Source organism: Silurus aristotelis, assembly GCF_946808225.1.
Source record: "Silurus aristotelis genome assembly, chromosome: 1".
In the NCBI taxonomy this organism is placed as follows: Eukaryota; Metazoa; Chordata; class Actinopteri; order Siluriformes; family Siluridae; genus Silurus; species Silurus aristotelis.
In genome coordinates this window covers 21,484,704-21,503,051 of record NC_139574.1, presented here as the reverse complement: position 1 = coordinate 21,503,051, position 18,348 = coordinate 21,484,704, and positions in this window count along the sequence as shown.

Genomic DNA, 18,348 nt, shown 5'->3' with positions numbered 1-18,348 from the left:
AAGCTGTCTATACTCTGTAAGAAAGTACTGTAAGCCAAGCAAAGGGTGGAGTGCTGACTAAGATAACAGACGTTCAACAGTTTTCATGCGTACACGACACATTTTAATCTTCTCGATCTTTGCAAACAATGCAGGGATGAGCTGTTAACTTCACTGGTCTGATATTGTCTGCATGTTTACCTGAAAGTGTTACCTAAATCTAATTAATCTTTAAAGCGTCACTGTGTGCGATTTTCCTTACTTTTATAAAAGAAAGATATCCTTATAGAACAGATTATTCCAGAGCTGCCATGTTTCTTTTTCACTTTTGTTCTGTTTACCCCTGTAACAGTCTGAGCTGTTCACCTCACAGTTAAAAGGATCAAGTCAACATTGTTTATAAGTGGAGAAAAGATTAAAAAGTGAGGAATTATATATATATACACAGTGGAACCCGGTATATACAGTGGAACCCTATTAAGTCGACGTTTTTAAAATGGAACTGCCAAATTCTCGCTTTTTCTAAGCATTTTTTATCGGTTATGTCGAGGTTTTATGTCGCCGAACCCTGATATCTCGAGCACAAGGGGGTGGGGAAATTTGCCATTTAACGTCGGTTATCTCGGTGCAGCCGCAGAAGAACTCGTGGAAGTGGCGGAAAAATCAAACCTTACAGATGCTACAGGTGTTGTATTGTATACTGGTGAATCTCTGCTGTTAGTTACTGCACATATGCCTTTTGTTGTCAAATGTTATGCGATGAACGGGAGGCGAAAGCCGGGCTTGGCGGCGCGGAACGTTGGATGAGCAAAAGCATAGAATGAACACCGGCAGGATCGGGGGGGAACCGTGGTGCGCTTTGGGAAGAAAAGAGCAGCCGTTGAGAGAGTGCCGGTGGGAAGACACGTACCGGGATACACATGAGCGATAACAACGACCGCCGTGAACTAACATATACCAACAATAATGGACGGTGAGAGTGTTAAAGTTTAAATAGGAGCTGGTGATGATGCTAAACGAGCACCATATGTGCGCGATTGAAGCCGGGAGCTTCAGAGAAAGCGGCCGAGAAAAACACCTGCCACCCCGAAGGGGGCGTGGCAGGTGGATTCCTGACAGATAAACATGTACTGTATGTATTTTTATAGCATGCCTTCATCAAACAAATCGTGGCAACGCTGTTGTGTAAAAAAAAACCCTTCAAAAACACGTGCATGCACATTCTCATTTATTAACGCACATCATGTACATAAAGAAATTTCAAGCACGTTAATATACTGCCGCCATTTTGATTTTCTCGAAGCTTTTGGGCGACCCCCTAGGACATCGACATAACCGGGTTCCACTGTGTGTGTGTGTGTGTGTGTGTATATATATATATATATATATATATATATATATATATATATATATATATATATATATATATATATATATATATATATATTTGCTTCACAGATTGTTTGTTCTGTAAATATAAAACTCTTATAACTAAGCAACTTTATTATGAAATTGTTGTCTAGTAGTAGTCAGAGTAATTTTTCTTTGAACATTAAACATGGAATAATGGTATAATTGTCTTTTTTTTACCTGACCATAAGATTGGTATGTTCTTAGTGAACATCTTTTTCCCCATTTAGTCAACATTTGCTGTTATATTAATCTCCAGTTTTCTGGAAATATCATCCAATACATTTGAAAGCGAGCTTGTGGAGATTTGTGTCAATTTAGCCACAAAGGTGTTAGTAAAATTATGTACTGATGTAGGGCGAGGAGTCGTTATTTTAATTCATCCCAAAGGTGTTCAGTAGGATTGAGGTCCAAGCGCTATAGAAGGCCACTTAAATTTCTTCCACTCCAAACCATGTAAACAATATCTTCATGGTTTGCTGGCTTTGTGCACTGGGTTATGGTCATGCTGGTTTGGATCTTCTAATTTAAATGAAGGGAAAGTTTAATGCTAAACAATCCAATGACACACAAAAAAGTCTGGTGTCCCAATATTTGGTCTATATAGTGTTTGATGTGGCAGTTTATTTACAGCCATCTTTTCCTAGAACCTGCTTGCTAAGGCCAATCAGATTAGAACCATAGGCAGCACTAGCAGATACATAAATGTCTTGCATTCTTTTCATCAAACCTCCAGGAATGGTGAATATTATTTGGATAACATATACCACAATGCAATGTCATGACGAACTGGCATATATACAGGTGGACATGACTCACATTGCTGGGTGGAGTTGTGTAAACTCTGGTGAACATAAAAAAAGCTACAGTGACTCTCAGGCACCAACAGTGGAGTGACCACAGAATCAAGCTTCAGACATGGCCACCTCAGACATTTAGCCTAAAACCAGCTGAAAAATACACGTGGGGTAAGCTAAAGTAGAGAGTCTTTAAGAGGGGATCTAGAGTACTGGAACATTTGGTGAAATTCTATTTTGATAAGTTTTTCTCATATTGCTTGCTCTGTAGTCTCAAATATCATCAAGCGAGCACTTATTGATGTTATGTTGGCAACTTGAGATTATGTCGAAGTGCACATTACTATGATGTGGTTTAAAAAGCATACAATACTTTTGCTAAGGGGTTTTGTATTTTCTTAGAATTAACTAACTTTAATTATAACTTCATATTTACTGTGTCAGAACTGTTTAACTAATATTTTTCCTATTACCTTTTTTCCAAAGCTGCCAATAGTTTTTTATGGTATTCTTGAGGAAATACTGCATATTCCCTGTGCCTGCTTGATCTCTCATGTCCCATATTGTAGATCTGTGGAGGGAGCAGCACAGCCTGTTTGAATGTGCCAGGTGTTTCCGTGTCATCTACTACACACCCATAAATCTCTCTCCGCTTAGCTTCTCTGCAGGTGTGGGAGAGATTACACTCCTCCAAATGGCAGTCTGCAAAGGAGTCCGCTTAACTGTTAAACTGGATCCTGCCCTGCATGTGTGTGGGTTTATAGGTAAATAATAAATTAATTTTAATATATGTACAGTATATGTACAAAAATATTTGTATGTAAAATTTTGTAAGACTAGAGATCGCTTAATAATTGATAGTGTTTATTTTTGTATATGATGAGTAACATGGTCCTCTGCATGGTATTTCCACGGCCAGTTATAAAATGTAGAATATATGAGAAACCCTGGGAACTCGATTTGTGTAACAATAAACCTTTCCAGTAGTGTAATGCAGTTACTCGATAATTTATATTGCACATCATAAATTAGGAGTTATTTATTATTTTAAATAAATAACTTGTTATTTTATTTCCTTTTATATTACATCCTTTTATGTTATGATGACTCCTATTCTGCAGCACTGTAAATGTACAGCCATATTTAAAGATGTTTATACTTTTTTATCATACTGGTCTTTGGAATATCCCTCACCTGTTTGTGCACCTAGATAGCAAAGCAAAGCACTGTAAAGCAAATAGTGCTGTAATTGCTGTCCTGTCTCAGAAGACCTCTTAACCCTTATAATATCCATTTTAAGCCTTAATAAAATACACATTATTATAATATTATAAATAATTATTATACATGTACTTGAGTTACAGTACAGTACTAGACCTTACTATGTGACAGAATTTATCGTCTTGATTGATCGAGCTTCTTTAGTCTCACAGCCACATTCGTTCAACTCAGGATTATAGACCCTGGAGTAGCAGGTGGGTTTACTTAAACATTTATATATCTATGTAAAAGTGCAACCTTAATATAAAATATTAATTATTCAAAAAGGAATAAATGCATTCTTTTAGTAAACAGGCCTAACTGAATAATCACTTAGCACAGTATGCTGTGTGCTATGCATCATTATTATTTTGAAAAATTAAATATAATAGTATAATAATAATATATAAAATAAAACCACAAATGGCTATTTGTGTTGCAGAGTGCTACTTTCATCTAATACATTATCCAAAATGGAGCTTGAGTAAACAGAAAGCTCAGCCCAGGTAGATTTAATATTAGTATGTGTGGATTAGCTGCACCTCTGTATTAGCTTCCGACAGCACAACAACAACAGGAAGTTAGTTATTAGGTATTACACTTGATTACAAAGAGCAAAAAAAAGAAAACCACTTTTTAAAAAAAGATTAAACTAAGAATCAAGAGAAAAGGATTATTGCAACACAGTCACACCCAGCATTGAGCAGTAATGCATGCAAACAAAAGTGGTAAAAAAAAGGGTGCACTATTTAACATAATAAACATACAATAATGAGGTAGTGATATTAAAGGTTTAGTCATGAGACAGTAATTATTGCAATTATAAAGGTACAAACAGTTTGAGGTTTAACTGTTTTTGATCAGATATTTAAATTATATTAATCATTCAGCTTCAGGTTTAAGCATTGCTTTACTTTTTCTTCAACATAAAATATCTTAAAGCAGCCATAACTGTACTTGGTTGTAAATCAGAAATAAAGCTTATGTAGTTGATTATATTAAATTTAAATTACAAATCTTGTACCACTTTAATCTAATGATTCTCGACAAACATTGTGTTGCTAGGTTTAAGTAGTCCCACTGTTTCCTCTTTGTCCATCACCTAAACCCCTTTTTGGCTGATGATCCTCTCTCCACTTTTCCTTTCTTGGACTTGTCTTGTCAAATCAAAGTCCTCAGAAATGAACATCAGGGGAAAAGGAGCTTGGTGCCTATGATGTCTGACTCCCTTGTTTTCGTATTGTTCAATCAGCCAGTTAGCCCTGCTGTCAGAATGTATATCTGTCTCTGTGACAACCCAGTCAGTCAAATCGAATATTCCTCTATAGAAAGGAGGCCTCTTTTTGATTCTATGAGCATGTCTTTGGAATGAGACTTTCTTCTGAATAAATCAGAGCCTGCGAAAGCATGTTTTTGAATGTGTGTTTTTGTGTGTGAGTTTGTGTGAGAGTTTGTGTGTGTGGATGTGGAAGAGGTTGAGTGCACACACACGCACGCATGCACGTGCACACACACAAATTTGTACATGAGATGCAGAGATCTGGGAATGTGTGGAATAATGCAATTAACTTGCATAGCATCCTGGGAGAAAGGGGGAGGAATGAGTTTCAAGAGGATAGAGAGAGAGAGAGGGGCGCATTTTAATTCACATTTTGATCCTCTCTTAATAGCATTGAGCTGTTGACATAGCTAAAGGGCTAAAAGCAAATCTACAGTGCACACAGTGAGTGGACCAAACAATCTGTCAATCACCACACACTGGCTCTTGTAGCTCATTATAAGAAGTCAAAGGTACACAACTCCACTCAGGAAGTCCAGTCTGAATACATAATATTTCAGGATGACTTCTGATGTGTCCTGCTGAAGTGTCACTGTGGCTACTCACTCTGTATGAAAGTGTATGAAAATGCTAAAGAATTCATTGCGCTAGTATTTTTAGCATTTTATATCCAGCTTCAATAATTTCTCTCAAAAGGAGAAAATTCTGACAATTCCACATATCGACATTGCATTTTTTAAATATGCTGAAATAAGTAGAACAGTTAATTAGATCATATCCTAAGAAAATTAAATTGTTTATGGAAAACACACACACACACACACACACACACACACACACACACACATATATATATATATATATATATATATATATATATATATATATATATATATATATATATATATATATATATATATATATATATATACGCATACACACATGTGTACACATTATATACATATATATACACCATGCACATTTAAATGTACACCTAGGAGTAATTGGTAATAAGGTAATTTATCTTAGCCAATCTACCTACTGACATCGTTCAGAGCTTGTGAAACTCTGTACAGTAACCTTAGTTTAGGATTAGAAAAATGAAAATGAAAAAAGAAAAATGACTAGCTTTTAAATAAAAATATTTTGCATAGATTATGATAATTTTTTTTTATTATATATCATTCATAGAAATATATATCAAGATGTATGTGCGGGCTAATGTTAAAGAAGCAAAATCTTAATTCTTGAGAATTTAAAAAGTAAAATCTTTGAAGCTGCGATCTAAAACTGTTTTGTACAGCTTTAGCATCGTGTTAATTTTGTTCTATAGAGACCAGCTGGAATTGACATCCATGTGTCCATTCAGCTCACCACGGATATCAGTACTAACTTGAGCTTATGGAGCTGAGCACTTTGCTATATTGGTTAATATAGCTAATGTATTTGGTTAATGTAGCTGGTTAATTCTCCGGAAGTTGTCTTTGTACTTTAGTTTGAATGTTTCTGAAACTTTTTTCGTTCTTTTAAATCCTTTGTAGAAAGATTGGGGCGGGGTGGGGGGTGTTCAGAGAGTTGTCACTGGATCATATGATTTCTCATCATAAATGGCTCATTTACTTTCTGCTAAAAAAGACCTAATCATCAAGGAACTAAATTTGGCAGCATTCTCCACAGTGAGCATAGATGAGACTAATTTACTAAACATACCCTCCAGTCACATAATTACATGTAATTTTACCGGCATAATTAACTAATTTAATTACTACTCCTCAAGAGCATCAATTATTGATATTATCGAGTGTTCAGATGGGCTGTGGCAACACGTGAAGCATTCAGAGGACATGAAACACATGCTGGGGTTCCAGGAGCTTTGGCATGAGTACAGCAATCTGTGAGTGTGTCATGCCACACAGTCTGCTGTGGCACAGAGCTGGATGGATGCCCAGTCTTTCACTGGTTTGTGGAATGGAGAGGCAGGATCACTTGGATATATGGATTTCTGTGTATGCCTGTGTTTGTGTGTGTGTTTGTGTGTTGGGTGTGTGTGTAAAAGACTTCAGAGGCCTCTACAGATATATCAAGATCCCCACTGACTCTCACAGTAGTTGAGGGCTTTGACAATCTTTAATCTATGCAGCTTTGATTACTTGCCTTCATGTGATCACATTTTCCCCCATGTGCTTTTGGATTTTTCATAGAACAGTAACTATTTAAAACAGTGAAATACTAAACAGTAAGTAATAGCATTCATAACACACACACACAAACACACACACACACACACACACACACACACACACACACACACACACACACACACACACACACACACACAATATTTCTACCCCTTTTCACTCTTAGCTCTGCTTTGAATGAAATTGATTTAAATATGTAAATATAAGAAGTTGTGCTGAAGTAGGCATTGCTTTAATATATTTATACAGTTTATGAATGCCAAAGGAGACTGCACATTAACGTTAGTCATGCATCAAATACCATCGTGGTCTTAGTCAGTTACTACATAAGAGAACTGAAACATAAAAAAAATAATAATATTTTAATGCATTCCCATTCCTTTATACAAGTTAAAAGCTATAGAAGTTGGAAGCTATGGAGCTATATTTTCTCTTACATGTTAGTGCCAGAATGCTCTAAGATGCCTTTGATGTATGAAGGAGCAGTAACATCTTAAAATGCAGATTGCAACTGAGATTGATGGGAAAAATAAGAAAGAAGATCTATTCCTTAGATTTGTTCTTTTCAAAGCTAATTACATGCACATCAAAATGAAGTATAACCTGATTTTTCTCTTCTTCAAGGTTTTTTCTTTCTCTTTCTGTTTTTATTCTGATCTCCCAAAAATTCACAGTTGTTCCATTGAAAATAAAAATAATAGTCACAATGTGCAGTTAGTTAGTAGAAAGGATGCCAACAGCTAGCAGTGATGATAATAAAATAAAGTTTTTCCTGTCACTTCTGTATTGGCCTGGCCTCATGTGCATGTTAATGTACTACAGCCATACTTTAAAACAGCTCTGATCCTGTGAGGTAATTATAACGTGCTTTGTGACATCATGAAGACAATTAGCATTGGGAAAACGTTAAATAAGATAACCGGTTTGTAACCTCCACTCCACTGTGCATGCATTTGTACAGACACCAAGCATTTGTTAAACAATTCTGAGGACTCATATCTCATGCCAGTAATTTTATTTGCAATTACAAGTTATACTTACAGGTAGCCTAGTATTCAATAGCACACTTTCCTATCTGTTTGAAATATTTAATTTTCTTTTCCTGTATTTTTAGTACCTTGCTATCTTTTAGTGATCACACATGCAGAATTTTATCACAAGTGTGTCTTTGTGCTTTGCTCTATAGTGTCTTTTCTTTTCCAAAAAGGAGCATGACTAACACACATGGCATAACAAATGTATTCAGTGTCAGCCATACAAGAACAGGAGTGAAAAAGTCTCATTGAACAAATCACTTGTGTGTTCCAGTGTGAAGTTTTATTTCAGATTATTTCAAGCATGGATGATGGAAAAACAACAGATGCAGACAATATGGTTACTTGCCTGTGGTGTTCTTTACAAGTCTGCAAATTGACATTTGATGCCCTGACAGTTGATGTCCAGTCTCAATTCTTAATTATTTTGTGCAATAAAAAGTCTGTGTAAGTCAACATTGAATAACAATAAAAACTCAGACTTTACATTAAGGCATACATTTTTGGCACCAATATAGGTTTATTTTGGACATGTATAATATGTATAAGAACCGGCACAGATTATGAATATGTTTCATAGTATAGTAGTTTACTGCCTCCAATAAAAAAAACTAACATTTAATTTGTGTGTAGTGCCATCACCTCTTTGCTTTAATGATCAGATTAAAGGTAAGATTTTAAACATGAGAATAGAATACAATTGAATATAGGTGGCAGTTAGAAACATTTAAATTCATGATATATTTATTCAGATGTGAACTTGTCTCCTGTACATATAAACATTTCATGCAGTGAATATTAATACCTCCATACTTGACTGAAAGAAAAGCAATTCCACAATTACATGAGCCTGCATTTTCCATGCCTCTGTATTAGAGCCGACCCTATTCCTGCTGCACAGCCGTGGGGCACTATTGTGGATTACTGCGACTGGAGCTCCAGGGTGTGTTTGTGTATGGATTGGAAGGGGTTGGGTGGGTGGGGGGGAGGGGGGTCGTAGTGATCACAGATGCGAGACTGATGTGACTTTACTTCAGCAAGCCTGGGTAGTGCAGCACTCTCTAATTAGATTCATAACAGCAGCCTGAAAGTGCAGGCTGCATGATGAATGTGTCACCCATGTGCTGTTCGATGGAATCCAATGGGACTCACCCACTGTATATGTCACCCTGGTGAACACAACTTCGTTTTGTCTACTATAGTTGCAGCACAAACTGGTCAGTGGCTTTACTCTAAAATGCTCCTGTTCCCATCCCAGAGTCCCAATCCAATTACCGAGTTAAGGAGATACAAGATATGCTGTCCTCACAGAATACTCGCTGCTATAAATGAGTGTCGTTACACATTTTCAGCATGTCTGTCAACTGTCAACTGCAACCCATTTAACACAGATCAAGAGCTATAGGATTTTTTTTTGTAACTTGGAAGCTTGTGTTAGATGAAGCTCCTCTATGCTTCAAGTAGGCAGACATGCTGGTGGAGTGCACACTGGGGCCCTTGACACAGGGGAGACAATGGTACCAGTACTGACACACCATCTGCAAGTTTGTGATTTTGGATTGCAGTTTAGTAAGGTAGATGAAAGAAGCACAGAGGAATGACACAAAGGGATGATGGGAATCAGACAATAGATAAGGGGATAGGTAGAAAGATCAAACCCACTCTGCTAAAAGAGCCTCAATCAGACAGGCCCTTATCCTAAGAGAGGAGACATAATCCCTCTCTCCTCTCTCTCTGTCTCAGTCCCTTGCTCTCTCTCTCTCTCTGCAAGCCATAGGGCCGGGTTGCTGAGGGACGTGGGTGCCGTGGCAACAGGAATTTTGTTGTCCCTATGGGGACGTGCAGATGAGAGTGATCCCGACCGATCCCGGTACATAAAACCGCTGGGTAATATAGTAAATATAGTGAAAATAGTGACTGCAAAAGAATGCTAGAGGACAGAAACACTGATACAGACATGCAGTATGCTTTACCTGCTTCAACACAGCTATCATAAGACACAGATGGTCATCAACACACAAATGATGAGAAAAACGATTGTCATTTAATTTTGACTATGAACTCAGTCTTTCTCTCCGAAGGGGGGGATGATGCCATCTGTAGCGTGATCAGTTTAAAATAGTGGACTTCCACATTTTGATGTACAGTATATGAAATTGGGAAACGCTGTCTGCGACTGCATCCTCAGAAACGTCTCTGTTGATAAATGAAGCTAATTTTAACTAATGTTACTATACCATATGCTTTCCTTTCTTTGAGTCCTCAACACAGCTTTCTATTCTGCGAAAAAGGTTTGTGCCTTATGTTGTCTGTTTATACATACACTTAAATATAAACAAAATATAAATGTAACATAAAAGCAACATAATATTTATTATTATGGCTATGAGTTGAATCATTATAATAGTTGCAAATTTCCCCAACAATTTGATATTTCTTGAGAAGAAGGGTAAACAATCAGAATTCGGCACGGGAACCATTGCTGTCAAATGTGGTTACAATGAATATGTTGCAAGTATGGTAATTTGTTTATTATACATATTAATGAATATTCTTGCACCATGGAAAGCTTTCCTGAGGAAACTATGGAGTTTAATAAGGTTGGAAGCAAAGCAATACTAAGGAGCACATAAATATTGCAATGAGTTCTCAGCATGTCCCTGGAGTCCTCTCTCGGTAACAGAAGAGCTGAATAATGCATGAAAAGAGCTTGAAGGAATTGAAGTACATTTGAGTGCAACTCACAACGGCAATTTTAGTGAATGTTATTTTAGGTGTGGGGAGGAGCTCATTTTCTTTGTATCATACATGTAAAGTGCTTTGTTATTCATTTGTGAATTTAGTTTAAATAGTCAAAATATCTTCAAACACACTTAAAGAGCCATTGGAGGGGTGGAAAATTAAATAAGGGTCAGTGCCAAAGATGAACTCTACTTGTTAAGCCAAAATGTAACAAAATGTGATTGAAAACTTTGATGTCAAGCATGAAATTAATAATTTAACATAATGTCTCCTCTTTGAGTTTTGGTGTGGCAAAGATAAACTCTGTGTAAAGGAAATGTCAGTAACATTTTCAGAAATCTGTACTCAAAGTGTATTTTTACCAAGGAGCATGACAGTGTAATAAAATTATATCATTCCCTTTTCATGCTTGATTTTTAACTGGTCTCCAATTGATGAGAAATGACAAACTCCATCTCCTCTCTTATCATTGCTATCAATTGGAGATGAAAGGAGGAAAAAATTCAAATTAACTGAAAAATAAAAACTGAAAAGCTTGAATTTAATGGGGCAAAAACTTAAATCTTTCTCGGGTGTTTTTTGAACATTTCTGGAGTAAAAAAAAAAAGAAAAAGCAATGGATAAAAATTAACTACAACTTACTAATTATACATACTGTGCAGCTTTGTACCTTGAAATTGACTTGGGCTTCACAGGCAGGAGGTAAATAGCTTGGGCCTCTCTGCTCACTGCCTTCCCGCACCCTTTCACCCAGTAAACAAATGTCCCACATCTAAAGCATTCCCATAATTGTCATGCTAACCTTGGGAGAAGGAAGCCTCGCCATTAGCATTTGAAGCAGCTAAATATTAGCCAAGAAAGAGCGCTTTCCTTTTTAAAGAGCCTGAGAAAAAAACTCTCCTCTTCTTTTGGTATCCAGCCATCTGTGCCACACTGCTTTTCCTCGCTCCCCTCAGTTCAAAGCAGGTGGAGGCTTCATTCGTAAGGTAGACGTCAGGTGCTACCATGTTTTCAAAAGAACACAAACCACATCATATGCCACCGAATGACCCATTTACTGATTTCTTACCTTTCAGCCTTGCACTTTCAAATGTATCTCTTAAAAAGAAAAAAGATGATTTAATGAAAGCAATGAATATTATTTGATGACTTCTGAGTACATATCAATGAAACATGGAATGAGCGGAAGGATTAAAGAGGACATCAGATGCAAGTACATGGAAGGAATGACGTAGGTGAAAGGATGAGTTAATGAGTAGGATCAGAGTCTGGCCTTTTGCTCTCATTACAACCCTCTCTGCTAATCCTCTCCCATTCCCACAAGAGTGCTTATTGTGTTGCCTTAAAACACATTCTTTTACAAACACTGGGAAACACTGAGATTGTAGTGTGTGTGTGTGTGTGTGTGTGTGTGTGTGTGTGTGTGTGTGTGTGTGTGTGTGATCAAGCTGAAATTTAAAAAATTGTGAGTGGAAAAAAAAGCATTTTCCCAACCATTGACTGCAACTGAGTGTATTAATAAATAGTTTGGAACAGTATAAGGAAAGGCAAATGGACTTGATACCCATTTAACCTCTAAGGACATTTGCATTTGGAAAATCTCAAACAGGAAGGGATAATTAAGGTGGCTGAGATCTTCCTTGGAAAAGCAATGGCACCAATTTGCTATGGTTTCCAAGTCTGTGGCTTTATCGTCTCTAATCAGCATGAAATGCAAAAGATTGTGTAACATATTGACCAAAAATCATAGCACAGGTTATGAAACTATTAAACAGTATACAATACTATACAAAAAGGTTTACATAACACTAAAAAAGTAAACTGTCTATTCTGTATGTGGCATCATGTGGCACCTCGTTGATACAAAGATACAACTGAACAAAAACTTTTAAACATGAAACTCCACAGTAGTGAACAATGTAACAACATCTTTAAAGTTTTATTTCCTCCTTTGTCAATGAATATGGGTCACTTTAAGCCCCAATTTCTTTTCGCATCATGGCATTAGGAGCATCTTAACCTTTAGGAAATAAATGACAATGGCTGCCATCTTACTAAGATCTGTGCACAGTGATAATTTTAGAAAACATATCTTGAATTTTTAAAGCTAATAAATAATATACACTCAAGCATACTACAGATAAATAGAAAAAAAAGAAGTTTAAAAAGGTTGAATTTCTTTTGTTTTAACCCAACAACATTTCCTGCAAATGAAGTATCTTGCGGCAAGGAGCTGAAATTGCTTTCAAAAAAGGAATATGAAATTGGTATTATATTAACATTATCTTATCCTTTCCTATTTATATGGCAGGCAGTTGTATCCAAAGTATCTTACATTTGAGGCAGGAGATAATCCATGCATCCATGATAAAATAATCGATAGACATGTAAGCTTAAATTTTCACAAGCTGACCAGAAACATTTTACGTTAGGAAAATAAAATCATGGACCAAAAACTAAAAACCATGGAGCCACATTTACATGAAGGGCTAAAGGTACTTTAAAGCAGTCAGTCATATTTCGTTTAACTTTGTGTTACATTTAGTCAACAGTGCACACAATAACTTGTAAAACAGTACATAATTGGGAAATTGTATTATTATGCATTCTTCCAGGTTTGTCGCAACAAACATTGTGGTCATGTGTCCAAAAACTTTTGACTGCTGTAATGCAGTTAACTATCAAGCTCGAGTATTTTATAAATAGCTGACATTATGTAACATTCATAAAAAATAACAGTTTCAGATAGCTATTTTATCACTGTAGTTAGCTTAAATTAGCAGACAACCTAACATTCACCATAGTGCACAGTTAATTAAAAAACTACAGGACATTAGTACAGTTTCTTGCAACAGATTTTAATGATGCACTTGTTTCAGTTATAAATATTTTACATAGGTTATGTAGTTATGGTAAAATCACTTAATTGCTAGAAGATCATCAAGCTATATCAAGATAATTTTACAAGATGTCAATGTTTTATGCTTTATAGCTTCATAAAGATTCATATTGGTTTATGATAAATTGACATGACTGTGTTAAGTGAGTTTTAAGTGTGTGTGCGTGTGTGTGTGTGTTTGTACATTGTATTAAAGGTTACAGTACACCCACACTCTTTTTAAACTTTGAGTTTGAGTTTTAATATCATTAATGTATGCGTATAGAAATCTTCTCCCACATATTTCCTTTGAATTAAAATTCAGTTTTATTGCATTTAACTGACTGCCTCATCTCATGCACGCATGAAGCATAAAATAATATACATTTAATAAATATTTCTGTAAATTTACTCTTACTGTTACTGTTTAGAAAACTGTAGCCTAATCCTTATAACACTGTGATGATGTAACACTTTCTATAAAAATGGTGCTAAACTAAGATTTTGAATGTGCTAAAATATTATTAAGATGTATTATAAATAGTAAAGGATACTAATTTCAGAGAAATTCAATTTCATTCATAATCTCTCATTTTTTCAGCATTTGAAAAATTATTTTCCCGCTTCTTCTCTACTCTTCATGGTCTTATTGCGATCTTTAGCAGAAGCATGTTGTAGCTTAAATGTGCTATTCACAAAGGTACAGCAGCGACCTGGTTCCTTTTTTCACTAATGTGTACTGGTCCCCTAAGCAGCCAATTTCTTTTCTTAAAGAATTAGCTTTCAGTGATCCCACCATCTGCCCGGTGCATACCTTTGCACTGGTCTGAGAGTAAGAAAAAGAAGAAAGGGAGAGCGTGAGAGGTAGAGAGAACACAAGAGGGAGAAGAGAGAGAGAGAGAGAGAGAGAGAGAGAGAGAGAGAGAGAGAGAGAGCTAGAGAGAGGGAAGAAGAGAGAGAGGGCTTTCCTGCATTCTGAAAGGACGGGGCTCTGACAAAAGCTCGCCATCTGCTCTGCGTCTTTCTGGTGAGCGACCCCGGAGCGCTGCATGCTGCCTCTTCCCATCTCTGATCCCATTCCCTGCTACGCTCCATGAGAGAAAGAATGGAGTGGAATGCAGCAGTGACTCTAAGAGAGGGAACTGAAGAGGTTGATGGGGTGCTTGGGTTTTGAAAGTGAGTCTATAGGAATGCAGTTTTATGAAAACAAAAGGGAAAAGCACAGGCGCTTTTGCATCACAGAAATAATACCATAATCCATGTATAAACACACGAATAAATGAACCAATAAAAGTCAAGTGACTGTTAATTCAAATAAAAAAAACCAAACAAACATTTATGCTACTATATTTGGAGCTACTATACTTACATTTAACAGAATAAGATTTTTTTTATTAAAAAAATCATATGGCAGAAATCAATAATTAAAAACCGTTCTATATTTTTTATTCAATTATCAAATTAACTTATTTGCACCAATCATCTTTATTTTATAGTCAAGGAACTATAATGCCCCTAAGCATTTTTGGAGTTTTGTCCGTAGATCTTCATTAAGCCTTGTCTGACAAGCACATATAGGTGCAATGGTCCAGGTGTCCATCTATATAGTGTGGCTCTAGTAAACAACGCTAATGAAGGTCATGTGGTTCAGTAAGTGTACTGAGCTAACAAAGGCAAACACTTAGCAGTTGTTGTGGTTTGAATTTTGTAGTTCACATTACATTGTGTAAATGTTTAGCAGATTTTAAAAGATTTATTTTTTGTTTGTGAATGGTCATAATGTAATTTATTCCGAAGACCTCAAGAAATATCCTCATCCAACATCTAAATACAGGACCTTTCAAAAATCTATTTCGTAGTCTGAAGTTAATATTCAATATCTCTAATGCAATATATGTTGCATTATATGTTAATTCGAGTTCCTGGAGAGGATTCTCTGCAAACACTACAATAGTGACCTTCTGCCTTATAATAATAATAATAATAATAATAATAAACTTTATTTTGTATAGCGCCTTTAAAAGTAGTTTCTTAAAGCGCTTGACATAAGAGATAAAATTAAAAGATACACATAATAATGCAAACACTAAAACTAACTATACAAAAAATAAAAACCCAATAAATAACAAACAAAGAAGTCACATAAAAGCTACCCTAAAAAAGTATGTTTTAAGATGGGATTTAAAAACACCCAGGGATTCTACATTTCTGATCTCTGAGGGCAGGGAATTCCACAGTTTAGGAGCCAAAGAAGAAAAAGCCCGATCACCCACATATTTTAGCCGTGTTTTTTGGGCAGTGAGAAGGCCAGCTTCAGAGGACCGTAGAGCACGTGAAGGTGTGTAGGGGGTTAACAGCTCACATAGATATTGAGGGGCCAGATTATTCAAGGCATTATAGGTGAGCATGAGAATTTTAGACTCAATACGAAAACTAACTGGAAGCCAGTGCAATTTTTCCAGGATAGGTGTGATGTGTTCCCTTGCACTGGTCCTAGTCAGAATTCTAGCATCAGAATTTTGTACCAACTGTAATTTACTTAGGGTAGCTTTAGGAACTCCAGCCAGCAAAGCATTACAGTAGTTTAAACATGAAAATACAAATGTGTTGATCAACTTTTCAGCAACAGAGAAAGTCAGCATGGGACATAATTTGCCAATGTTTCTGAGATGAAAAAATGACGCTTTGACAGTGCTACGAACATGATGGTCAAATGTTAAATTGGTGTCAAATATCACCCCTAAATTTTTTAGTTTAGTTTGGAATTGTAAAGCAGAGCCATCCAAACTTAAGGTTACAGACTCTGCTTTACACAACTGATGAGGTGAACCAATAAGCATCACTTCGGTCTTGTCACTGTTCAGACAAAGATAATTTTCCGACATCCATTTCTTAATCTCGGGTAAAACATTGAGAGAGAAAAGACACAGGCATATTGACATCAGGTTTAGAATGTATATAGATCTGATTGTCATCGGCATAAAAGTGATAGTTAAGACCAAGTGATCTTAAAAGCTGGCCAAATGGATAAATGTAAATACTAAAAAGTAATGGGCCCAAAACCGATCCCTGAGAAACACCAGATTGCACCACACCAACCTTAGACTTGCAATCACCCATCACAACAAACTGCTAACGGTCAGATAGGTAGGACTTAAACCACTCTAAAGCAGATTCAAAAACCCCAAAGATAGTCTCTAAGCGGTTAATCAAAATTGCGTGATCTATAGTGTCAAAAGCGGCACTAAGATCCAGAAGAATCAGTATAGATAGACGGCCGGAATCAGAAGCCAATAACAAATCATTAGTGACCTTAACTAACGCCGTTTCAGTGCTGTGGAGTTTACGGAAGCCAGACTGAAGTGGCTCAAAAAGATCATTAGTAGAGAGAGGCAAAAGTAGTTGAGAAGCCACTGTTTGTTTTAAAATTTTGGCGAGGAATGGAAGATTAGAGATGGGACGAAAATTGTTCGGATTATCAAAGTTCATGTTGTTACTTTTTGGTACTGGGGTGACAGCAGCAGTTTTAAGTGCTGATGGTACAACACCAGTATACAGAGAGTTAATGATAATTCTCAAAACAATGAGCCTTCTTACAGAACCAAATCCTGTTTGAATTATGTATTTTTCACATTGAAAAAAATCTATCCATAGATTGCATGCCTGACTCTCATGCTGACTGGTTGGAATAAGGAAGTTCAGAAAGTTTACAGAAGTGAAAGTGGAGCTATCATGCACACAGGGTGATAAACGGCTTTGGGTCATTTGGGTTATGTGTGGGTAATGGTAAATATAAACATGGGCTTCAGAGTAGCATATCTTTTTTGCACAGTTCTACCCGTTAACATGCATTCTCCTTCCTCATTAATGGTGGCAGCATCTCTTTAATTGTTTAAACTGCAGGAGTGATGCGGTTGTAATGTGATATGTACAAGTGCTGTCCTCTACAGCAACAAACAGAATGACCAAAGATGAATCATCCACATGATGATTCACTGAGCTCATGATGCTTTTAGTTAGAATACTATGAATACATATACACATACTTGTAAATGCTTTAACATTACATTTAGTTCATTTTCTGAAAATATTTAGATACCTGTATTGAGGGTAGGAAAATATTTGACAAGATGTGTCCAGATTCACAGCGAGAGAGAGAGAGAGAGAGAGAGAGAGAGAGAGAGAGAGAGAGAGAGAGTGAGAGAGAGAGAGAGAGAGAGAGAGAGAGAGAGAGAGAGAGAGAGAGAGAGAGAGAGAGAGAGAGATGGGGATGGTACATTCCAGGAAAGGTCACCATCAAAGATTCATCAACTTCAGGCATTTGAAGAGCTGGGTTTGTGTAAGATTGTAAGATAGCAGGTTTGGTCAAGCTTGCTGGACACTACACACAAACTCCCACAAGGTCAATATGGAGATGAGTTCCTACTACACGCTTCTTCTCAGTGGATTTTTAAAAAACATATTACTAAAAGGGCACAACAGTTTATCAGTATTAAATGGTGTGTTATTTAATGATACCTGTACAGTCAACAAACAGAATACAATTATTTCATCCATTTAAACTCAATATGTGGTAGATAGATAGATAGATAGATAGATAGATAGATAGATAGATAGATAGATAGATAGATAGATAGATAGATAGATAGATAGATAGATAGATAGATAGATCGATCGATCGATCGATCTAGTGTCATTGGACATTACCGGTAGACAGATATAAAATGCAGTTTTAGGGGAAATAGAAATGTAATGTTGTGTTGCAAAAATA